This window comes from Myotis lucifugus, unplaced genomic scaffold (assembly GCF_000147115.1).
Source record: "Myotis lucifugus unplaced genomic scaffold, Myoluc2.0 scaffold_48, whole genome shotgun sequence".
NCBI classification, from domain to species: domain Eukaryota; kingdom Metazoa; phylum Chordata; class Mammalia; order Chiroptera; family Vespertilionidae; genus Myotis; species Myotis lucifugus.
Window position 1 is genome coordinate 7141397 of NW_005871096.1, and position 26377 is coordinate 7167773.

The window sequence follows — 26377 nt, forward strand, 5'->3', positions numbered from 1 at the left end:
AAAATAAGCAAAAATGCAATATCAAGAAGTAAAATCAGCAGTGGTGGCAATAAAGAACAAAGTGGTGCACTAGAAACCTAATTCAGTGATGAAAAAGTAGTGTTAAGAAGCTCATGTTGATGCAGAAATAAAGAGGAAAGCTGTGAAAATTATGAGAACAGTGGAAAAAAGAAATGCAGGTACACCTTCAGAGATAGTGTAGCTTTATTTCCAGACCACCACAATAAAGTGAATATCACAATATAGCAAGTCACATTAATTTGGGGGTTTCCCAGTACATGTAAATGTCATAGTGACACAATACTTTAGCCTATTAAGTGTGCATAGCTTTATGTCTAAAACATTTATATACCTTAATTAAAAATATTTTATTACTAAAAATTGCTAGCCATTTTCTAAGCCTTCAGGAGTCATAATCTTTTTTTGCAGGTGGAGGTTCTTGCATCAATGTTTTGGCTGCTTTCTAATCAGGGTGGTGGTTGCTGAAGGTTAAAGTATCTGTGGCAATTTCTTAAAATTGAACAAGTTTTCTGTGTCCATTGACTCTTCCTTTGACCAATAATTTCTCTGTAGCATGTGAAGCTGTTTGATAGCATTTTACCTAGACTAGAACTTCTTCAAAATAGGAGTCAATCCTCTCAAACTTTGCCCCTGCTTTATCAACTAAGTCTATGTAATAGTCTAAATCCTTTGTTGTCATTTCAACAGTCTTCACAGAATCTTCACCAGGAGTAGATTCCATTTCAAGAAACCACTTTCCTCGCTCATCCATAAGAAGCTCCCCTTCACTCATTGCATGACATTGCAGCACTTCAGTCACAAGCTCCACTTCTAATTCTAGTTCTCTTGCTGTTCCCACCACATCTGAAGTTACTTCCTCCACTGAAGTCTTCAACCTCTCAAAGTCATCCATGAGGGCTGGAATTACTCCTTCAACTTCTTTCAAAATCCTATTAATGTTCTTATTTTGACCTCTTCTAATGAATCACAGATGTTCTTAATGGCATCTTAGAATAGTGAATCCTTTCAGGAAGGTTTTCAATTTACTTTTCTAAGATCCATCAGAGGAATTACTATCTATGGCAGCTACATTTCTTAAATAATGAGACTTGAAAGTCAAAATTACTCCTTGACCCATGCACTGCAGAATGTTTGTTGTGCTGTTAGCAGGTGTTAAAAGAACATTAATCTCTTTAGAAATCATCAGAGCTCTTGTATGACCAGGTTCATTGCAATGAGCAGTAATATTTTGAAAGAAATTTTTTTTTTCCTGAGCAGTAGGTCTCAACAGTGGGCTTAAAATGTTCAGTAAGCCATGTTGTAAAAAGATTTGCTATCATTTAGGCTTTGTTCTATTTAGAGAACACAGACATAACATTTAGCATCATTCTTAAGCGCCCTGGGATTTTCAGAAAGGTAAAAGAGCATTGGCTTCAACTTAAAGTCACCAGCTGTGTTAGCCCCTAACAAGAGAGTCAGCTTGTCCTTTGAAGCCAGGCATTGACTTCTCCACTCTAGCTCTGAAAGTCCTACTTGGCATCTTCTTCCAATAGACTGTTTGAAAACCTGTTGGTTAGTGTATCCACCTTCATTAATTACCTTACCTAGATCTTCTGGATAACTTGCTGCATCTTCTTCATTAGCACTTGCTGCTTCACCTTACACTTTTAAGTTATGGAGATGACTTCTTTCATTAAACTTCATGAACCAACCTGCGCTAGCTTCAAACTTTTCTTCTTCAGCTTCCTCACCTCTCAGCCTTCATAGGATTGAAGAGAGTTAGGACATTGCTCTGGATTAGGCTTTACCTTAGGGAGTGTTTGGCGTATTTTATCTTCTATCCAGTCCACTAAAACTTTCTTTATATCAGCAGTAAGGCTGTTTCTGATCATTGTGTGTTTGTTCACTGGAGTAAGTTTTTTAATTTCCTTTAAGAACTTTTTCTTTGAACTCACAACTCAGTTAACTGGTTGGCTCAAGAAGCCTATCTCAACTTTTCTCATGCCTTACTCACTAAGCGTAATCTTTTCTAGCTTTTGATTTAAAGTGAGAGACATGTGACTCTTCCTTTCATGTAGAGGCCTTTGTAGAATTATTAATTAGACTACTTTCAATATTCTTGTGTTTCAGGTAATAGAGAGGTCCAAGAGGAGAAAGCAGTAAGTTGGTGGGGCCAGAACACACAAACATTTATTAACTTTGCTATCTTACATGGCTGTGGTTGATGGCACCCCAAAACAATTATAATAGTAATATCAAACGTAACTGGTCACAGATTACCATACAAATATAATAATAATGAAAATGTTTGAAATATTTCAAAAATTATCAAAATGTGTCATAGAGACACAAATGCTGTTGGGAAAATGGCACCAATAGACTTGTTTCATGCAGGGTTGCCACAACTCTTCAATTTGTCAAACATAAAATTTGTAAAGAGCAATAACATAATACTTTATGTGGATGATGACCATGCCCAGAGAGAAAACCAGAGCAAGTTAAACAGAAATGATTATTAAAGCCAAAATACACTAGTCTACAGATCAAAAGGTCTCCCCATGCATAACACAAACCAAGTGAAACAGACTGACATAGAGACCTATCCTGTCTTCCTGTCTTTTATTGTTACTTAGAGTTATAAGAAAAAAAAATCTGCATCCAGGTAGAAAAAGAGAAACAGTAATCTACTTGATTGCACACTTTTCATCAAGAAGAAAATGTATCACAGTCTGAAGAGTCCTGGAGGAAAACTTGTGATTCAAGAATTCTGTACCCAATCAAGTTATATTCAGGTTCATAACCAAGCAGATTTAACTCTGAAATGACTAAATGTAATATCGCTCATTATAACCTCAATAAATATATTATAAACTAGAGGCCTGATGCACGGAAATTCGTGCAGGAGTAGGCCTTCCTTCCTCCGGCTGCTGGCACTGGCTTCCCTCCAGCACCTGGGACCCAGGCTGGCTTCCCCCACTCACCCCCCGTCCCAGCTTCATCAGGAAGGATGTCCAGAATGACGTCTGGAAGACATCTGGTCTAATTAGCATATTACCCTTTTTTTATTATAGATAGTAATTAACTTAATTGAGACAGAATTTAACTCACCAGATTATCTATTTAATCAGAATGTTTAGCAGGTTTTTTTAGGAGAGAGACAAATGTCTCGAATGAATTTATGAAAACAGTCTTCAAATGTCTCGAATGAATTTATGAAAAAGTCTTCAAATTGCAGTTCAAATATATGAGCAAAAAATTATACATTATTCACATAGACTGAGAACTAGAAAAATACCAACTAGAGACTTTGAGAGCTCAAAGGAATCTCTGTAGGATCAATTAAATGATAGTTTCATACCTGCAGGCTGGAGATTCAGTCATAGGAACCTGTGTTCATAGGGGTTTTGCAAGAAAGACACCTGGCTACTTTTTGATATCAATGTTGTAAGAGCTGGAGTCCCTTAGAGAACAAACTGATATAGGCTGGTGGGTAAGAATCAGTCAGACTACCCACCTCTGTATGAAGCACATTTCAGCTGAATATAGTAACGATTGGAGAGCCACACTGCTGAGAAGAGAGCACTGTCAGCAGTAGAGAGAAATTAATGGTATGTGAATATGACTAAATAGGAAGAACACATGCTGAAAGCAATGGTGAGTCTGAGCATGTTAAAAAGTAGTGATTTTCCAGTCTGATCCCATTTTACCACAACTTCAGTTCCTGTATAATCCATTGCTCCCTTTCCAGCCACTGCCACTGGCACTCCTTTATCTCGGACCTCATCATCTCTCCCCTAGGTGCCTATAACGGCCTGTGAGCAGGCTTCCTGCCCTAAGCCTCTGCAGGCTCGGGACAGCACAAGGCATGTGGCCCACCAGCCGCGAGTTTGACATGCTAGCATAGAGTGCTGCCATAAGGCTCCTTCTGCAGGACACATCCAATCTCATCCAGCTTAGACTCCATCCATTGCACTCCATATTTTATCGCAGTGTTTTGTCTTTTTATATTAGAAATAAGATTGGTTATCAAGCACAGTCTTTTGCAGAATCCAAAAACAAAAACACTTAAAGAGAAGCTAAAATGGTTGAAATAAAAGACCAGCTTGACTTCTAGCCCTCCTCTTCATCTGCCTCATATCCCTGTATTAATAGCAGTCCCGAGGTCCTCTAAAAAATGTTGAAAAAAAATTTTTTTTAAATGTTGAAACTCCGAAAAGCACCGTTTGAAACCCAATGACATACAAGAAAATTCCACAGTTCTTAGCAAGACACAGAATTTCTTTCGCTGAGCTCCTACAGCCCGTTTTGGGTCTTCTCCCATCACATCTGTGCTTCACACAGTGCTAAAGAACACGCAGTCACTGATCAGCTCATTCAGTTCCTTATCAATATTACTGTGCTCCAGAGTTAGCAATTCTCTTCTGAGCTTGAACCATCTATATTGTAAATTACTTTCCAGGGCTTGATTTTAGTCCAGGATGCAAAGTCTCAGTAAAATTTTAGTAAAAAAAATTCTATACAGAAACTCAAATATATTTTTTCTACACTACACATCTCAGATGCCAATGCATAGAAGATATAGGAATTATATTTGATATTCAGAGTTCATTCTCTCCAAGCATATGAATCATCCTCAACTTCCAGCAATCTCCATTGCCATGAGCTAATATTTATTTTTAAGAATCCATTAACAGCCGAAACCGGTTTGGCTCAGTGGATGGAGCGTCAGCCTGTGAACTGAAGGGTCCCAGGTTCGATTCCGGTCAAGGGCATGTACCTTGGTTGCGGGCATCCCCAGTAGGAGGTGTGCAGGAGGCAGCTGATTGATGTTTCTCTCTCATCGATGTTTCTATCTCTCTCCCTTCCTCTCTGTAAAAAGTCAATCAAATAAATTTTTTTTTTTAAAAAAAGAATCCATTAACAAAATCCCATATGTTGATCTGCCCAATAGCTTTCTTGTCTGAGGTCCAGTTTGAAACAATATCCAATTGAATATAAGGTATAAGAGGTTTCTGGAATCCAGCAATGATTTCCTTTGGGAGACTCAGTGTGAACTATGGCAAAACTAATTTTATTTTATTTCTTATTGTACTTAACATAGAATCTCATATAACCTTTATAAATGAAATACAATGCATTTGTCTAAAAAAAGTTCACACTTTTGTTTTTCTAATTCTTATACAATGATACTAGAAAAGTTTTGATACTATAATTAAATGGTCACTGTTAAGACAGACTTGCATTACATTTCATCATTGATTCTCCTTTCTGCTACAACAAAGTAAAAATCCCATTTTTCTTTTTACCATTCTGTCCAATTTTCTACTGTTTCAGGACCATTTTTTAAATATATTTTTATTGATTTCAGAGAAGAAGAGAGAGGGAGAGAGAGGTAGAAACATCAGTGATGAGAGAGAATCATTGATTGGCTTCCTCCTGCAAGCCCCACAGTAGGGATCAAGCTTACAACCCAGGTATGTGCCCTGACCGGGAATCAAACCATGACCTCCTGGTTCATAGGAAGACACTCAACCACTGAGCTATACCAGCCAGGCTGTTTCAGGACAATTTATTAACAAAATTGTTAATAAGCAAAATTTATTTTTGAAGAATTTTTTAAAATGTTGTTAAAATCTTTTAAATTAATATATTTCTAATGTGAAATTGATTTGAAAAATTGGAAGTTGAATTGAAAGTTGAAAATTGACATTTTTATTGCTTGTTAGGTTCACTTTTCAATTCAAAGAACTTTTTAGTATTAAAACCTCTGCAACTTTGAAATATGTTTTTGTCTTTGAGCAGATCTATCGCTTAATAGAAACACAATGACATAAAGACCACTCTATGATCACCATTTATGAGAATATACAATAATTGAGACTGTAGTCGAATGGTTTCAGTAAGATACTAAGCATTAGAGACATTATGTTCATTTTAATGCTGACTTAAGATAATTTTAATAAGTTCAGATTTGCATTTTCTCATTTTAACTAGGTAGTAAATAATACCTCACTACCTCACCAGACTACTGTATGAGTGGATAAAAGCAGAGGCATTTCAAATTAAGGGATACCTGTTAATACAAAATTAAGAAAATCCATTATGCTAATAAACTCTGAGTGTTCCTAAATTGCCTCAAGTCATTTTCAGCATAACAATAGGAGACTGTCCTTGGTATTGCTCAGTGTGAAGGAGTGTTTGTGGTCTGTGACTTCTTTTTGCTTATAAGTTATAGGATGTTAAGCAAATGAATAATACCTATGCATTTCCATATTCTCATTTGTTGATGAGCAAATAATACCTAACTCACAGAGTAGATTTAAGGACAGAATGTGATGCTAAAAACAAATCACCAACCCAAACCTGTCACTTAGCAAGCACACACCCATTGTAAGGGTTAGGTCTCATTGAGTGATTTTTGCAGGACAATGACCTGCAATGGGGGTCTAAGAAGAAGCCAAGCACTGACACAGGCAGAGCTGTGATGAACAAAGTCAGAGCCTAAACCTGGCAGATGACTGCCAAACATGGTTCTACCACGTACCAGCTGTGTGGTAATTTGGAAACCCAACTTATTTTTGCCTCAGTTTGCTCATCTTTAGAGTAGGAAGAGCAGTCCCATCTAATGTAGAGTTGGTTTGAGGATTAAATGGGTTAATGCAGTGATTTTTCAACCTCTTTCATCTCATGGCACATATAAACTAATTACTAAAATTCTGAGGCACACCAAAAATATATATTTCTTGCCAATGTGACAGAAAAGGAGGTATAATTATGACTCATTCACACCGATGGCTATTGTTGGCTATTGTCTTTTTTTTTTTTTTTTTTTTTTTTTTTTTTACCATCTAAGGTAGTGGTTCTCAACCTTCCTAATGCCGTGACCCTTTAATACAGTTCCTCGTGTTATGGTGACCCCCAATTTCATTGTTACAAATTGAACATAATTAAAGCATAGTGATTAATCACAAAAACAACATGTAATTATATATGTGTTTTCCGATGGTCTTAGACGACCCCTGTGAAAGGGTCGTTCGACCCCCAAAGGGGTCGCGACCCACAGGTTTGAGAACCGCTGATCTAAGGGAAAAGAGGTCAGTGCCCCTGACTAAATAGTCAGGTATTGCATGTTTTAAAAATTCTTGCAGCACACTGGTTGAAAATCGCTGTTTCTAAATGTAAAACACTTAGAACAGTATCTGGCACAGAACAAGTGTGTGAATATGTTAAAGTTAGGAGGAGGAAAGAACATTCAGGAAGTTGAGGAAGGGATGCAGGTACTTAAGAGAGAACACAGGTAAAAACAGAGAAATGGAGTGGGTAGCGCTGAGGTACAACATGAGAAAGGGCAGAAGGGAAGTATGGCAAATGAATGTAAAAATAAACAAAACATAAATGTGAAAGCTCATTTTGAGACTGGCTCAAACACATATTTTCATCATGTAATCTGAGGCCAAATCAGCAGATATCATTGGAACCCAAATGATAAAATAAGATTCCATTGTCCTGAAAATTACATTAAAATGCCAACAAAACATTTTTTAAATTGTTCTCCCATATTTCTTGTTCTGGTTCACAATTGTTAACAGATTTTTTGGAGGAAAATTTTTTAAATTGTCACCTGCTATTAAAATATGTACTGTTAATTTAAAATTTGAAGAATTGACAACACATTTTTCTTCCAACATGTCTCAGCTGGAGCTTTTCAATACTTTTATTATAAAGCTTGAAATAATAGGAACTTTGTACTGTGGTGGATTCCAATTTTAAAACAGGGATAGAAAACTTGGACAGTCATAGAGATGAATGTTATCTGGCAGATCCTTGTGACATAACCAAGGCCCTAGTTTGGAGGTCTAAGATCATAACTAGGATATTTATATGAAATTCTGACCAATTAGCTTTACTTGAATGGTGGAAAAAAAAAAAGGAGACAGAAACTCTGGATACTTTTATCCAGCAACATAAGCCAAGGAAAAATACAACATGAAATTATATATTTTTTCTCATTGGTATTTTATTTATTCTTGTCCATCAATTACTGCCCAGAAATTGGATAGCAAAAACATTGGACCAAATATTCTCAGTAACAACATCATTTAAAGGCATAAATCAAATCTGAATAACCTACTGAATCTTGTTTCTGAACAGAAAAAAGAACATTTTTTGGCATAAGAAAAAGTGAAATTTCACAAACTATAATATTTGGTAGAAAATATGACAATTGAATTTTCATATTACTTGTCTACAATTAACTGTTCTTTTCCTTGTCTCCATGAAAAGAGATTATTAATAATTTTTAAAGAAGTATTGAGAGCACAATTGTGCTACGCACTGTGAAAATAAATGCATGCACACAAGAGTGTTATTGAATCTAAGGACTCACAGTCTAGTAGAGAAAAATGAACAATAAGCCGTTAAATTTTTACATACTATATTTTACAAAACACATGTTGACAAAATGCTGTGGGGACTCTAGGGAGAAGAGTCTTAATTCTGCCTGGGACACCAGGAGAGTAGTCTCAGAGGAGGTAACATTTAATCTGGTTCTGGAAACAGAAGTAGTTTCCGGACAAAGAAGAGACGGCTATTTCCAGCGTGAAAGCAAAAATGTAGAGGCATCAAGGCCTGACCAAGTAGAGTATGCAGGGAGTTGCAGTAGGTTCAACATGACTGCAGTATAGAGTTCCTGGTTTGCAGTTTCAGGATGAGAGAAAGTAAAAGTCAGATGGGGCCACTTTGCAAATGAGGTCTTTCAATCCACACACAAATGTTTAATCTTTGAGCCCCTGGAGAGCCACAGATGTTTAATAACTTTGTTATGTTTTGTTTTAAATTACCATATTAAAAGAATCAGAACATTCATAATATATACCTACTATTAAAATATCTCGGCCTTTTTTTCTTTTATAGAAATCTCTTCATATTTGCATAATGGTTCTTACCTCAAAGAACCGTTCTTTTAAGATGTATGTTTGTCTCTAGATGATATAAACTTCCTAAGTCAGTTTTCATCTTGTTTTGTTTTAATGGTGTGGAGTAGGTATTCAATAAATCCTGTTAACTGAGATTTTTGGGGCCAGGTCATTGACCAGAAAATACCTGAGTAGGATCTAGCCTGACAAATGTTATCCTCTGACATCAATACTTGGGCCAGCTCTGTTTCATTCCCCCAAAAGTCCACAGACAAGCTCAAGGCAGAAATGGGCCAGGAACTAATCTTGCTGGAGAGCATGGCAACAACCCTGCCGCCAGCTGTTAAGCTCCTGTTAGTTGTATGGAAAGGAAAGGTTCCTCCTCCCTTGTGACGAATGTCACATTCTCCCTCATCAGGGTGAGTGGAGCCTGCTGGGTATCATCCCATCCAAGCAAATACATTTCTGTTTTGAAAACAGTAGTTCTAGCTGGTGTTCAAGTGCAAGGCTTCCTTGGGAAGGGCTGAACTACCACCCATCTCTGCCCCAAGGCACGGTGGCTTTATCCATTCGCTCATTCATCAAATTATGTGTTTTGAAGGCTTTACAACCCATCCTCAGCTGAGCACAGTGGGTAAAGAAAATGGAAAGAAGCATCCATTCCTTTTGAAACATATACTCATAACTATATAGAAATAACTGCCGGTAGGAGTTTTCTCCTAGCCATGTAAATTAATCTATTTGTTGCTAATAATTTTGCCTTAAGAGTTAGTGAAAGTGAAGTCAGAAAGGTCTAACTTTACCAGGACTTTTGCTCAAACGCATCCTCATTATTTTTCTCTTTCTGCACCTGTCAGAATACGGGTGTTCTATTTTCACACGTTCACTCGGTGAGGAATCCTCTTTCCACCTTTGGTTCTTCCTTGGGGCTTTGACCCATTACCGCCATCACTTTGCTGCTTTTTCTTCCTTTGTCTTGCTCTGAAAGACTCCCTTCTCTGCTTGAATAGCTCTATTTCCTACTACTTTCAGCACCACTGAGCTGCTATATCTGGAGGAAATACTTTAAAAGGCTCATCTATTAAATCTATTCTGCTATTTCTAGATGAGAAATGTGACTGGGTTAAAGAATGTTAAAGTAGGCCAGCCAGCAATATTTGTGCCAATCTAAGCCAATTTCCAAACATTCTGACAGCAGAATTGAGCTTTAAAAAAATAAAATAAAAAGCCAACCTCTGAATGCTCAGTGTTGGCAGAGTGTGAATGCTAAGTGGGGATCTGAGAAAAAGTTGTTATAGTTCTACTCAAAATGATTAGTGTGCTAGAGTGAACTCCTGGTGTCACTAATGACATATTTTTTCTGAATTTTAACCTTAATGTATCATAAACATTATCACAAAGCATCAAGTTTAAGATAAAAATAAGTAAGATAAAAATATAGTTTATCTGTCTTATCAACCATATGCCAATCATATTTATTCTGGTATTAACAAATGTTGGGGGGAAAGAACTGTCTAAGCGCATGGGCATATTGAATTACTCTCAGGGTCCTTAGTGAGTGCCGAATCTTGTCTAGGCACTTTGATAAATATACGTACCAGCAAAGAGGTAGCAAAAAATAGACATGGATAGTTTTATGTAAGCAGTAGTATATATGGCTCAGCTAAAAGCTCAATGCACAGCCCCCTGAAAAGTTTTCATAGGTTTTCTACCAAACCAGTGCACTAAGGACATTAGATATACACTTTGGGAAATGTTACAGGGTTTTATGATTTTTGAGGAATCGTCTGTTAATAATAAGCATAGTGGCCATTAAGCATGTTTCTCCTACTACATAAACTTTTGCAGAAAATATTTTGATTCATGATTATAATTACCAAGCATAAAATCAACACATGATATGTTTTTCAATTATTTTGTATGGGTTCCTCTAAAAATCAAATAATATAAAAAATCATATAGGGTCATTTTTCTGGAACGCTTTAGCATGGAAAGTGTGCTTTTAATTTCAAGACCAAATGCAGGAAAGGTGAGGGGAACGACAGAGGTGTATTCTAGTTGCAATAACTTCCTAACATTGGGCATAGTTCAGGATCCAAGTCAGATCAGGGCATAATTGTGATGTGAAGTTTCATAAGTGCATGCTGTACAGGTTCCTTTGACACCTAATATTAGATATTTTACATAATCTTCAGGTAGGAGGTCAGGGTTAGAGCATGAAAATAGATATTAGATTATCTCATTGTTTCAATAGAAAAGCCAAACTTAACCTTTTTGATACTTGGTTTTACATCAGTAAAATGATGAAATCATATTTGACAACTCATAAAGCCTGGTCCAACCTCCAAAAAACTAGAAGTTGTACAAATGTGCACAGTCATTTCATCACGTGGACAGATTTATGTGCATCAGGACATTTTTGTCAGCCTATTGACCAGGTAGACAACACTGTTCCTACACCTCTGTTTCATTCATGAATGTATTTACTGCATAACTCACCAAAGGGCAGCACATTTTAGGGATAGACTTTATCACGAGTTAAAGATGAGGAAGCAGAGCTAAAGAAGGGAGTCAGGATTCTGTCTTCTCTCTCAGGGCTAGTTTTTAGTGATTGTGTGAAACTCTGGGCTCACGCACAACCACGTCAGAGAACACAGTGACAAAGCGTGGCACAGAGAAAGCTGTCTTTTCCCGGCTCCTCTGATCACAACCTACCGCTGTTGTGGTCCGCAGGCATCCTTTGTGTTGGCAGTGCCTGGGGATAGCTAAAACAAAGCATTCATCTCAATGTGGCTAACACCATACAGGCTTGTGGAACTACCTAAGCCAGACTAAGGGGTCCACTTCATCTTGTGTTTCTCAGTCCTGTTTCTTCAGTATTGGCCTCACTTTGGCAAGATCTTCCCTTGTCCCTGCAACATGGCTGGCAGCTAAGGACAAGTTCTGGTACAACCAGCATCACAGAAAAAATTTCTTCTGGTGCTTTCCACAGAAGAAGAAGGAGGCTTTCTGTTTTCCCCCAGAAGCTCCAGTAAAGATTACCCAGTGTCTCCCTGACTCTGTTTGGGTTACAGACCCATCTGTGAACCAATCCCTGTGGGCAAAAATTGGGGCACGCAGTTACCTCTAAGCTAATCAGGGACCGCACCTAAAGCTTGGGGGCAAAAGGCAAATCCCTCCTGAGGCCTTCTGACTGAAAACTGGGAAAGGGTGGCTTTCCTGAAGGGCAGATATGTTAGGATACACCAACGAAGGGAGAGCTGATACTGATAATAAAACCACAATGTTTCCATGTGAGCCGCCTTTACGTAGGCTTTGGTGTCCTTCTTATGGGCCATGACAGCTAGGAGATTGGCCAAAGCAACACGTGGGTAAATGGAGGCTAGAGGAGAGAAGAAGCTCTACAGTCCTTTCATGATGACTCCAGCTGACTGGGTTGTGGGCACATTAGAGACAGCTGTTGTAAACCCCCCAGAAGTAAGGAAGAAACAGTTTCTGTATCTGAAGTGGTGGGTACTGTGTGGTGAGAAACCTAAGTCCTCTACACAAGAAAATGTTATCTTCCAATCCTGCAGTTATAGGCAAAATAAATATCTAATAACGTTCCCCCTCTCTCCAACAGCGCTTGTCCCTTTTTACATTATGCTCCTTACCAGTTGTGTCCAATAGAAATACAACACAAACACAAATGAAAGTCACATACATAATTTTAAAATTTTTAGTAGTCACATCGACAAAGTAGAGATTAATTTTAATAAATGTTATTAACCCAGTGTATTAAAAATAGTATCATTTGAACATGCAATCAATGTTAAAGTATTATTGAGATACTTCATTTTCTTGTTTTCACTAAGTCTTTGAAATATCCAATGTGTTGGATTTCATCCTGCACATTGTAAGTTCAGAATAGCCCTGTGGCCAGCAGATACCACATGGACAGTGCAACTCCATTCTCTAGTCATATTTAAGTACTTCCTCTTCCCTGATGTTTCCATTTTTTTTCTAATTTCTTCACTTCTTATGTCAATATTCTGACCTAGAACATCTTTCCCTCCTTCTCTCTGTCCTCAAACTCAGTCTTATTGGTCTTGGTAAATGCATTTTTTGTCCCTGAAGGCTGTCCTTGGCTATCAGCACATTCAGAAAGCCTTTCCCAACCCAAGTACAGGTTATATAGCTCTTCTATGTCCTGTGCTGATCCCACTCTATATGTTAATGAGGTGAATGATCATGAGAGAATTTTGTACTTAACAGTCAAAGATCTAGTAAAAAATAATAAAAACAGATCATAAACTTCTTGAGGCCAAAGATTTCCTTGTTCACTATTGTATGCACAGAAGTAAGCCCAGTAACTAGAATAGAATAAATACACAACAAATATTAGTGGAATAAATAGGAAAGAATCATAACTTGAAACTAACTTAAACTCTCACCCAGTTCCTATGGCTTCAATAGCATCAATTTTTTCTACTGGGAAATTATATTCTCTCTTCAATGATAAACAAATAGATATCTGACAATATCTAACCTTCCCCAGTCTATGAGTGATTCACAATAAAAGCAAACACAATTTAGGTAAATTTTTTCAGTTTTATTTGTTTATAACTATTTAAAACTATTTGTTATCTAGTTATGTGAGGAATAATTAAATTTCAGAGAAATTTTCTTTTTTATTTATCATATGCCAGGTGCTGTGCTAAGTGGTCTACATATTATCTGACATGACATCCACACATCCTAAATATATGTTATTGACACTATTTTTTAATCTCCAGTCATAGTAAAACATAGTACAGTGTTAAGACTAGATTAAGATATAAACAATCTGGATTTATATTCTAGCCTCAGTAATACTGGTTATTTCAGTGTTCTCAACCTTCTGGCCCTTTAAATACAGTTCCTCATGTTGTGACCCAACCATAAAATTATTTTCGTTGCTACTTCATAACTGTAATGTTGCTACTGTTATGAATCATAATGTAAATATCTGATATGCAAGATGGTCTTAGGCGACCCCTGTGAAAGGGTCGTTCGACCGCCAAAGGGGTCGCGACCCACAGGTTGAGAACCACTGGGCTATTTGAACATGGCCAGGCTTCTAAATTTCATAGGTTGTTGTCCAGAAATATTAACTACCTTCCATCATCCACTGAAAAGAGTGAAGTTTATTTCACCACCACTTGTCTGTGAACCTGACCATGTAGTTTGCTTTGGCCAATGAGATATTAGCAGATGTGACACAAGCAGACACTTGAAAAAGTGTGAATTGTTCCTATCTTGCACCTACATCATTTCCAAAAGGAAATATTTCCAGATTAACCCACTGGACTCTGGAAAAGGAAAAGAAACATTTGGAATAGAATCCAGTCATCCTACCCAAGCTGACTTGGAGCCAGCTAACAACAGCACCTCCCAGCCCAAACCAGCCAAGACTAGCTGTTTCTTAGTTGACCTACCAGTTGACCTAGCTAGTCAAGAAAATGTATTACCATTCATTTGAGCCATTGAATTTTGGGGTGGTTTACTTTACAACATTTTTGTGGCAATAGTTGTTTCCCAATTTGTGAAATAGAGATAATAACCACATGTACCATGTAGTGGTAATGCTTGATTTATGTAAAGGCTTAGAAGACTTCTTGGCCTCTAGAAAACAGAGATAGAGATAGAGATAGAGATAGAGATAGAGATAGAGATAGAGATAGAGATATTTCTGTTTATAAGAATATTCAATAGCACTGAACTTTTAAATAATAGATTAGAATACTCTGGGTGAGAGTTTAAGTTATTATTTGTAAAATGAAAAATAATGAGTAGCTAAAGAGCTTTTTAAGTAACTCCCTCAAGATCAGTTCATAGTAAATTATTGAAATCTGGTTTTGAATTTAATAGACTTCCTCAAATATCTAAAATTTGACCTTTCACAATGTATTAGGAAGTTAGAGAAGCTAACTAAATGGAAACTATTCTTGGGAAATGGAATAGGTCACAATATAAACAAGATGGACTTTGGAGTCAGACAGAACTTAATCGCATTCATTGAATAAACATTTATGTGTTCTCTGGGAGTCAGACACTCTGCTGGGAATGAGGAATGTGAAAGTAAATTCAAGAGGGTATCTGTCTAAAATAACAGTAACAAAGGAGATCAAGCCTTTCCTTTGCCACTTATTATTAATGTGATCTTGGGTAATTAATATTTCTAAGCCTCAATTCCTGATAAGCTTCTGTGAGGATTAAGTGAAAGGACTTATGTAGCAGGGACTGTCTCATTGTAGGCAGGCAGAAAGGATTAGTTTTTCTTTCCTCTCCTTGTTTCCCCTTCCTCAGGAGAGTCCTCTCACAGCTCTCTTTGTATCTAATGAAGACCAAGTGAAATTAAGTTTCCTAACAGCACCTCAGAAGAGAAGAGAATTAATTAAAAAGATTCTTTTGGAGAATTACTTAAGTACACTCGATTGTAATTATGGAATTCAAAGCCCAAGTAAATAAAAACAATCTAATCAAATGAAGTTGTGTGATGGGATCAGAAGTGGCTTCATCAAGCTGTAAGGACAGTTATTTGCATTTAGACTTCAAGGTATTGTCATTGGGAGTCTATGTTCTTGGCTCATCCTCTCCTCAACCCTGAGGATTGAGAAAGAACAGATGTTTGTCACTTCAACAACTCGTTTGAATATTTTGAAGCACTTATCTCTAACTCTGCGACAGCTATCACTAGTTAGCTCACTCTGCTGAGAGGTTTCTGAGAAGAATTTTACTGTTCTGTTGACAGTGGGCCATTCTTTCTTCTTTTTCTTCCTTGAACATAATGCTTATGTCTGGAGTTTACATAATTATCTTGGTCAAAGTGAAATGAACAGTGTAGGGGAGAGATAGGAATCTGCTCCTTGATGCTATTAAGGGCTGGCATTCTAAATATTTAAAAAAATAATTAACACATGGCTATCTACCACTCAGAAAAGGGAAAAAAATATGGATTGAAATGAGGCTATCCAGTTCAATAAACATTTCAAAGTGCTAAGAATCTGCACTGAAATCACTGAGTTTGTTATAATGAATTTGGACTGAATCTCCAAACCCCTTGAGCAACTCTAATGGATACTTTTGCTTACAGCCAACAGATGAGAGAGAGGGGGAGAGAGAGAGAGAGAGAGAGAGAGAGAGAGAGAGAGAGAGAGAGAGAGAGATCCAGTATCAGAATCTACAAATGATGCAGCACTCTGGAAAAATAATTATGTGACTTTTTTAAAGGTGGAAATATTTTTTTTAAAATCAGCATCTACTTAGACTACCAGGCATTAATAAAATTGAAATGCCTCATATGAACACATCCTCTGAGAAAGGCTAATCATATTAATATTTTAAACACCATTGTGTTGTAAATCATTGTGAACTATATGAAAGCAAAGAAAGGAGATCTTATAGTTAATGCTGTGCTTTGCACTAAAATTTTGTTAAGAAGGTAGATTTCATGTGTTTTTTTACCAGTTTTTTTTTTAAAAAATGAAGGAAGAATTTAATTCAAAGGAGCAGTTATTTGAAAAATGATTACATTGAGTCAAACATATGGATAAGCAATCCAAATGTCTTAATGTCTACCTAAAAAAATGAAATCCAAACATCTTAATGTCTGCTTGCAATTTCTCTCTTTACTCCCCTCTTTACCATGCATGTGCTGCCAACATTCAGCATTTTGTAGGTCCTTGGACATGTTTCTTCAACTCTTCAAACCCTCAAATTTCCTCACTTGCAATTTGGAGGTGATAAAGAGCAACTCCTCGTTCTTAAGCACAAAGAACAGTGCCTGACACATAGAAAGAATTCCATGAGTCTTCATTAAATTTCACTTCTAATTGGAATTACCAGTGACTGTACATCAAGCATGTCAAACTCCCGGCCCGCGGGCCACATGCCTTGTTTATTTGGCCCGTGTTAGCCTTTGAGTTTGACATGCTTGCTATACATGAAGGTCTGTGAATTGAGTTTACTCTTGCATGTCAGAGTCCTGATGAGGAGACACCTTCTCAAAGTCTTTCTTGATGTAGCAATCCCATAGTGGTCTCTTCCTTGCTGCATTTGTTAGGCATCTCCCTTACACAACATGATAGGCATGTAGTAGCCCGTGATGTATTGTGGTACTGCTTTTTAGGTAGTGATCCTCTCCTACAGTATCAACTATAACAAGTGTTTATTACTGATAGTGATTAATACTCGTGCTCCCGGGATCCTTCACACTGTGCTTTTCACAGGGAATGTAAATATTTTTGTCAACATGTGTTTGGTTGTAGAGACAAACACTGTGATTTTAAAAATGCCTAATGTTTCAAATAGATATTTACCCATTGAAACAACATAGTACAGGCCAAGGGCATCCCTAAATCTAAGAAGGCAACTACAGCCTGTTTGAAATCAGGTAACCTATTTTTCTCCTGAAGTAATAAATCTGTCTCTACCAAGGAATAGCTTCATGGATTCTATAATAAGATTTCAGTACAAACACCTTGTTAAAGAATTGTCACCTAGGAAACAATTTTTAAAGTATTTGCAAATGAAAAATCTCCCTGAGAGGACCTGCAAGTTTAAATTTCATATGTCTTCAAATAAATAATTTCAGAAGATCATTCTTTTCCTGACCTGGAAAAAAATTAACCAAATGAAGAAGTAATTAAGTTTTCCATTTTCCTGAAAAATGCTCACAAAAAGCCCTAATCAAACCTTTGTTTTTATTAAGGTTGTATTATACAACCTTTGTTGGATAAAATTTTCTCTTTAGTTATGTCACCTCAAATGTCATATGAAGATGGAATTTCTTCAGTTAATTTTAAAAAATAGCAACATTCCAGTACAGCCTAGGAAATATAGTCAACAATATTGTCATAACTGTGTATGGTGCCAGGTGGGTACTGGAAATACCAGGGGAACACTTTGTAAAGTATATGATTGTCTAACCACTGTACTATACATCTGAAACTAATGCAAAATAGTATTGAATGCAAACTGTAGTTGAAACAATTATTATTTTTAAAAATAACAACATTTTAAGAATATGACTAGGTTATTATGTTTCTTGATACACAATGACTATTGTTTATTTAGAAAAGAAATTAGCAAAAGTCAAACAAGATATAAAAATACAATTCTCTTCAAAATCAATTAGCAAAATCCTAAGAGAAAGTGAGGGGTGGAGTGTCTAGATTGCACTTAAAAATATATTTGATAAGTTAATGTATATTAATGCATGCATACCTATATATATAAAAGCCTAAGCGACCGTTACAACCGAACAACTGGAATGACCAGAACAACCAGTCGACCAGTCGCTATGAGGCACACTGACCAACAGGGGGCAGACTCTCAATGCAGGAGCTGCCCCCTGGTTGTCAGTGCACTTCCACAGCCAACCTCCCACAGCCCCTCCCCCTGGCCGGCTGGCCTTCCCAATCAGCCCTAATTGGAGGGCCAGCCAGCCAACCTCCTGTAGCCCCTCCCCCACCCCCCGGCCTGCTGGCTAGCCACCCAAAAGGTTTTGATTGATGGCCAGGCCCAGGGACCCAACCCATGCACAAATTTGTGCACCGGGCTTCTAGTACTATATATAATTCTATTGTTTACATAGAATCAGTTAGGCCTTACTATTGTTAGTTTATGTAGAGTAATAGCATTTTCACTGATGATTTTGATAACCAGTGTTTTCCTTCCCTCAATAGACTGACTAGCTTAAATCATTCATTACTTAGTGTTTTTAAAACATTAAATATCAAAATAATAAGCTTAGTAACATTTATCAAAGTGAATGTTATCTTTTTTTAAAAAAAACATACACATGCCGAACCGGTTTGGCTCAGTGGATAGAGCATCGGCCTGTGGACTGAAGGGTCCCGGGTTCGATTCTGGTCAAGGGCATGTACCTTGGTTGCGGGCACATCCCCAGTGGGGGGCGTGCAGGAGGCAGCTGATCGATCTCTCTCATCGATGCTTCTGGCTCTCTATCCCTCTCCCTTCTTCTCTGTAAAAAATCAATAAAATATTAAAAAAAAAAAAAAACATACACAACTTTTTTTCTAAGGAAGTCTGACCCAAAGCAATAGAAATCATATTGAAGCATTCACTCTGCAGCTGGTTCCGCTTGTCATTCTGCTCACTCCAGACACAAACAAACTGACTACCCAATCCAGATATTATCCTTAACGGTTAGATGCTTAGTTGAAGATTACTGCAATCACAGCTATCAAATAAACCACATCCAATTCAGGAAACCATTAACCTTAGTATAAATCTATTTTAAACAGACTACAAAATGATAATAAGTGCAATATTTCTCCACTAGGGAGTCGGTGAAACCCCTAGCTATGGTGGTTAAGCAATCACTTCTCTTCTGTGTCTATTCACTTTCTCTTGATCAGCTTTCAAGAGAAATTAAGTTTCTCTGTGTTGTTCTTGGTTCTCCTTTGGGCCTGGTGGTGGTCCTTGAGCCAATCCCATATAGCTTGGCCTCTTGTCATTTCTTCAGTTTGAAAAGCTCAGTCATTAAAGTGCAGATTTTCATCAAGTATGTGATTTTATGTCTGGCTAGTTCCCTTCCTGCTTGCTGCTGCACAGTCTGTGTAAATGCTGGAAGTACAGAGCTCCTACAGTTCCTTATGAAGTCCTGGGCTCCTCTCTGGAAATGCTTCAGAATGCTTGGCTCTGAAATGCCTTCTTCACGAAAATGATGGTCGTTCTAAGACTTCCTGTGTTTTGCAAGGGTGAGAACATTCTTGAGGGCATCCCTGCTTCTCTTCTGTGATCCATTGTGAATTTAACTCAATCACTCCTTCAGCAAATACTTACTGATCACTAACTGTAGGTCAAACACTGCATCAGATTCTGAAAATATAGCATGAAAGCACAGAGAAATCCCTGTCTTTCTGCTCACGCCAGACACAAATAAACTGACCGAAAGCAAGACTGGGCAGAGGGGCTACCAAATTGTAATTCAGGTTCCATGACAACCATGGCTGACCACAAGGGAAGCTTAGGGTTCAAATCAGCGTGGCGCCCCACGGGAACAAAATGGCAAGACTTCATATTCCCACCTTAATAAGTCATTCGATGTGGCTCCCCAGGCAAGGACACGGTCCTGCACTAGCTGTCTGTCCATAGGGGAGAGCATTCCTGGAAGCACTGAGAGCGTCCCCAGCAGTGGGCACTGCAGTCTTCCCTTCCTCGGAGGCCTGGGTGGTGCATCCTCACTCCGCCACATTTGATCTACATTAATATTCCAGGGGTCACTTTTATGCCGATTGCCCCTGGCCAAGCTTTTCGGATGGTTTGGAGGCCCACATTCAGCTGTACACTCTCACTCCCCCATCTCCCCAATTCAGATGCTAACCATTTTGAGTTTGCCCCATTCCCTGCCCATGATTGGACTGTTCATTCAGCTGAAGCAAGAGAAGTAACTGGCCTTTCAACAATTTTTGCTTCTGCTGAGTCTCTGTTGGCAAATGTTATTAAATTCCAGTACTTTTGTACCCAAATCTCCTCCTTTTATGATAATATCTAAGCAATTATTACTATCATGGATACAATAAAATAGCTTATTAAGTTCATTAATTATCTAGCTAAAAATAGGACCCTAAAATAAAAGAAATCATGTATTTGTCTGCTTGGTTTTTGTTTATTTGTTTTGTTTTGTTTGAAGTGGAACAGTTTTATGGGAAACTGCCCAGAATAGAAAAATATGGGTGACTTAGTAAAATTCAGGTCTTGGGCAATCTGGGAGAGGCCTGAGGTCAGGGGTGTGGAAAAGAGCAGATATAGATGTGCTGATGGGGAAAAAAGAGCTGACATAATATCCAGTACTGGGTATCCTTGAGGTGCCAGAGAGTAAATCATGGTTCAGCTACAGGCCACAAGAGAAATTGAAATACAAAATTCTATTTCTCACAGGTCCTGGAGAAGTACCCAGTGCACCTCCAGGGGCTACATAAAAGGTATAGGCAGAATGCAGCCAGAGAGATAGGACCTGGGCACATTAGGGTCTGTGGGTGGAGTGCTTTGGGCTCCTAGGCTTGGACTGGATCAGTCAATTCAAACCAAAAGAGTGCCCCAAAGAGGTCTTCTCTAAGGGTCACAAAAAGGGAAAGCATTGAGGAGCAGGGGAGACTGCTGATCACATAGGCTGTTGGGGAAGTCACATCGGGAACATACATTTGCTTGTGACTCTTCATGCTGCTATCGAGGGCATGTGCTTGCATGAAAGGGCTAGTGTTAGTTTAAGGTCCTTGTAGGCCACTTGGCCAAACAAAATGGATGCTGAGGCAGCAACACCTTGGAGTCGCTTAGTTTAACTCTTGACAGCGTGTAAAACTGTTGACCTTAATATTGTCTACAATGTAATAGCCCAGGCAGATCACTTTCAAATGAAGCTAAAAAAGTGACAGGCTCCCTACATGCTCAAAATTTCCAGATTCTAGTGCCTTTCCTTTAAAGAGAAACAGACAAGCAAGTGTCATTGAATATACATGGAAAAAATTTAATACAACATATAAGAACAGAACAAATAGGAGAAAAAAAACATCATAAGGGAACAAACAGAATTTTTAAATGTGGGGAGAAATAACAAACTACAATTAATATCCTGAGAGAAATAAGAAAAGGTATTGCTTCCATGAAAAAAAAGAACAGAATATAATAAAAAGTATATTTATAGAACAAAATAAGCCATAAATATTTAAAAATATAATGTTAGAAAAGGAAGACTCATTAGAAATTAAGGGAAAACCTGCCATAGAGTAGACAAAAAGTTAAAGGATTTTTGAAGAGGATAAAAATAAAAAGAAGATAATTAGAGAACAAATCTAGAAACTCCTTCAGAAAAAAAAAATGAGAGCATGAAGTCATCAAAAAAGTTTTAGGATTATTTCTAAAAACTAAAGAATATGGATTTTCAGTTTGAAAAAGTCCATGAAATGTTCAAAAACATGGAAGAAAGACAGATCTAATTCAAGGCACTAGTAACAATGTAAAAAAGAAAAATGAGTGTCAGAAGATTCTACACGCTTTGATAGCAAAGAAAACGGTTAGATGCAAAGCAAGAACAATAGAAGCTAAAGAGAAGCCTCAATCATCCTTTAGATAAAGTAAAGACATTTTTTAAGATATGCAAGTTCTAGAAACATTTACCTCCCATGTACCCTTTTGAGTGACTTCTTGAGAAAACCCTGCAAAAAAAAGGAGGAAAGTAAGTGGAAGACATGAGATATGGAGAAGAGGGGATACATCAGGGAAACATAAAGAATGTTCAGATGACAGTAATAGGTGGAAGTTTCCATAGTAACAGTTGGACTGCATGAATGGAGGGCTATCAGTCCAGATTAATGCAAGTCAACAAATAATCTCCAAGAGTATTTTCTAAGTTACATAAAATTTAAAGAGCATCTGATGCATCTGAATATGTCATAACAGTTTTGGTTAGCTACAGAGAACTTGTAATAAATCAGGATAATGTTGCTTGTCTTCAAAGTGTTTATTATCTACTAGAGGCTTAGTGCATGAAATTCGTGTACTTGGGCTGGGGAGGGGGCGGGCATCCCTCAGCCCAGCCTGCACCCTCTCACAGTCCAGGAGCCCTTGGGGGATGTCCGACTGCCAGCTTAGGCACACTCCCCTAAGCCGGCAGTCAGACATCCTTAGCACTGCTGTGGAGGCGGAAGAGGCTCCCGCCACCACTGCTGATCTCATCAGCCGTGAACCCACAAGGGGTGTGCACAGCCCATCAAATCCTGCACTGAGCGTCTGCCCCCTAGTGCTCATTACATGTCATAGCAACCCGTCGTTCCACCATTTGGTCAATTTGCATATTGGCCTTTTATTATACAGAACTAGAGGCTCGGTGCATGAAATTCGTGCGGGGGAAGGGGGAGGGTCCCTCAGCCCAGCCTGCACCCTCTCCAATCTGGGACCCCTCGAGGGATGTCTGACTGCTCGTTTAGGCCCTATCCTGGTGGGATCGGGCCTAAACAGGTAGTCAAACACCCCTCTCACAATCCAGGACTGCTGGCTCCCAACTGCTCGCCTGCCTGCCTGCCTGATCACCCCCTAACCACTCCCCTGTCAGCCTGATCGACGCCTAACTGCTCCCCTGCCGACCAGATTGCCCCTAACTGCCCTCTCCTGCCAGCCTGGTCGCCCCTAACTACCCTCCCCTGCCAGCCATCTTGTGTCCACATGGTAGTGGCCATCTTGTGTGTTGGAGTGATGGTGAATGTGCATATTACCTCTTTATTATATAGGATTAGGGAAGTAGAGAAGCCAAGTTAAGCATTTTAAGTAACTGTAACATAGTATCATATGAAAATATGGTAGCCCAGCCAGCGTGACTCAGTGGTTGAAAGTTGACCTATGAACCAGGAACTCACGGTTCAATTCCTGATCAGGACACATGGCCAGGTTGCAGGCTCCATCCCCAGGGTGGGGTGTGCAGGAGGCAGCCAATCAGTGATTCTCTCTCATTGATGATTCTACCTCTCTCTCCTCCCTTCCTCTCTGAAACCAATAAAAATGTATTTTAAAAAAAAGAAAATATGATAAAAATAAATAAAATAAAAATAGCATGGGGATAGAAAAAAAGGCAGCAATGAATAAGATTTGGAAAAACTAATAAGCCCTGTTTGTCATATTTGACTATGAAAAAAAAGTGATGCCTTCTAAAAATTCAGTTCATTCTCTGAGATTTTCTGTGACTGATTTCTAAAAGAATTTTCTTCAGTCTTTGGAGATATCCCAAAAGCGTGCCAAGCATGCTTTGTAAGAATAAATGTGTAGGAGACTTCCAAATGAGGAAAAGCATCTGGATAGAGTAGGACAGGTTTGTTTGTTTCAGAAACTTCCTCACTATATAAAAGGAATAAAATCACAGAATCTTAAAGCCAAGATTTACTAGATTAATTTTCTCATTTTGTTGAAGGTGAACTTGATACAATCACTTTCATAACTTCTACATTCATCTAAAATTCTAAAGGAGGCATCAGTAAGAGCCTCAGTTGAGACAAAAAGTATCCCATATTTTTCTGTTTTACAATCTCCAAATTCAGAAGGGAGGGGTGGGAGTGTAAATAAATCTTTCAAACGTAAGAAATACATATTTTACATTTAAAAGGTGAGCTACAGGAAATAATTGGTTGCTAAGTTGTAGAAATCACAGTAGAAGTTTTTGCAAGAGGTTGGCACATTCTCTCCCCCAAAAAACAGCTATAAAACTACTAGGTAAAATGTTTAAAAACAAACATTTTGGAGCTCTAGAAATCAGTGAATGGCGATGAGCTTAAACAATATCTTTTCAGTAGCAGTCAGTGCTTAATGTTTTAGGTATTCCTTTCGGTGAGCATTATTTGAATAATTAAAAGAACACCATGAATTAACTAAAATTTGAAGTTCCTACTCACATTTTTAAAATCAATTAACATGTAAGAAAAAATTTCATAACACTGACATTTACCAAATCAGAGTGATTACAAAATAACAACTACAACACATGTTTACTCTACAACGGGTAAGATGATGATTTTTTTGTATCAGATAGGTAGAGGATAATTTTTTTTCTCCACATAATAGCTGGAAATGAATACATAAACACAGTTAATGAAAAGCTAGAACTTAATGACACATTTATTTTTCAGAGAGACAGCCTACAATTTTTCCAGAATCTAAGATAGCGTTCCTTTTATCTAAGCTAGAATTCAAGATTAGAGAATTTTTTGCACTTGCCAAAAAAGCACTCAAATTTTGCCATATTTAATATCCTTTTTGTTCCCCGAAAGTTGTCTACTAACTAAAGTCATTTTGGGTCATGGAGGAATTTCAAGCTCTCAATTGAATGACAACTCTCAGTTACCTTTTAGGTTTTCTAAATAAATAAAGAACAGGTGGAAAAGGGAAAAGCTGAACAAATTTCTTCTTTGTACAGTACTTCTAGAATGATAAGAAAAATAGGGGCCAGACTATGTATTTTCAAAAGATAGCATTTCTGCCAATGAGTTTGAGGAAAATGTGCTTATTTGTTTTCTTCTTTAAAAAAAAAATATACATTTAAATATATTAGGGATTAATGTAAATATCCACAATCATTCTGTTCCCAAATAACATTGAGGTTGGGGCAAGGGCAGAGAATTGTTTCTGAGTTTAAAAGCGCCCCCATGTGGAAATAAGTAGTCATTACTATCTCCCACAATTTTGCTCCATTTGCTTACTTCATACCTGGTACCTGGAGATTTATGAAGATTTCTAATGAAAGCTGACCAGTGAATTACTTCAACAAAGTAATTATAATTTATCAGCCCCTCCGTTGTATCTGATGGCACCACTGATACTGGGTCCTAGAGCAAATTAAGTCTGAAACATCGCTGGAGGAAAAAGTAATAAAACTGAAGCTCGCCTCCTTTGGGCATATCATAAGAAGGCAGGGATCTTTGAAAAAGACAATCATGCTGAGAAAACAGAAGGAAGCAGGAAAAGAAGACTAAATAAGAGAGGGAATGACTCCATGAAAGAAGCCATAGGCCTGAGTCTACAGGAGCTGAGCAGGGCTGCTGAGCAAGGACTCTGTGGACATCACTCCGTCACAGGGTTGCCAGGAGTCAGAGCCGGCAAGTGAACACACACCACTGAGAGATGCAAGCTGAATACCAACAGCGTGATTTTGTGAATCGCCATAACCCTAGTGTTTAGCATAGTGCCGAACACAAAGTGGAAGGAACATAAATGTTTTTACATGAACTAAACAATGATTATATACATTCACATAAGCCAAAAATCTAAAGGCAACATTTGTTCTTCTCTTATTCACACTTCATATCCAGTAACCCAGTGCCATTGACTGTCCTCCTGAAGCTTCATTGAAGCCAGAGCCACTCCATTTTGCTGCCCAGGTTTAAGCCCACATAGTCCCTCTCTGGTCATTGGCAATGGCCTCAACGGGTCCAATCTGACCCAGCATTCACCGCTAGCAAAGAAATCCTAAAACAAAAAACGGATTAACTGCCCTCTTGGCCTGAAGAACAAAGGAGCTGTGGGATTTCCAGCATGGTAGAGTGAAGAGGTTGGCACGTTCTCTCCCCATTAAGCTGTCAGTGCTTAATGTTTCAGGTATTCATTTTGGTGACCATTATTTGAATAATTAAAAGAACACCACGAATTAATTAAAATTTGAAGTTCCTACTCACATTTTTTAAAGCTTGCCAATCTTAACATATTTGCCCATTTTGCCATTAGGTACTATTTTCATTTTTTTAAAAAATAGGTTTTTATTGATTTCAAAGAGGAAGGGAGAGGGAGAGAGAGATAGAAACATCAATGATCAGAGAGAATCATAGATTGGTTGCCTCCTTCATGCCCCCTACTGTGGATCGAGCCCACAACCCAGGCACGTGCCCTTGACCAGAATCGAACCTGGGATCCTTCAGTCCGCAGGCCAACGCTCTATC

The 26377-nt window shown here is 38.0% G+C and overlaps 1 pseudogene; it reads right to left on the reverse strand.

Annotated features, from left to right (window-relative positions):
• Positions 1–444: 444 nt before the first annotated feature.
• Positions 445–3787, reverse strand: LOC102431141 (annotated as a pseudogene).
• Between the last annotated feature and the right edge of the window lie 22590 nt (positions 3788–26377).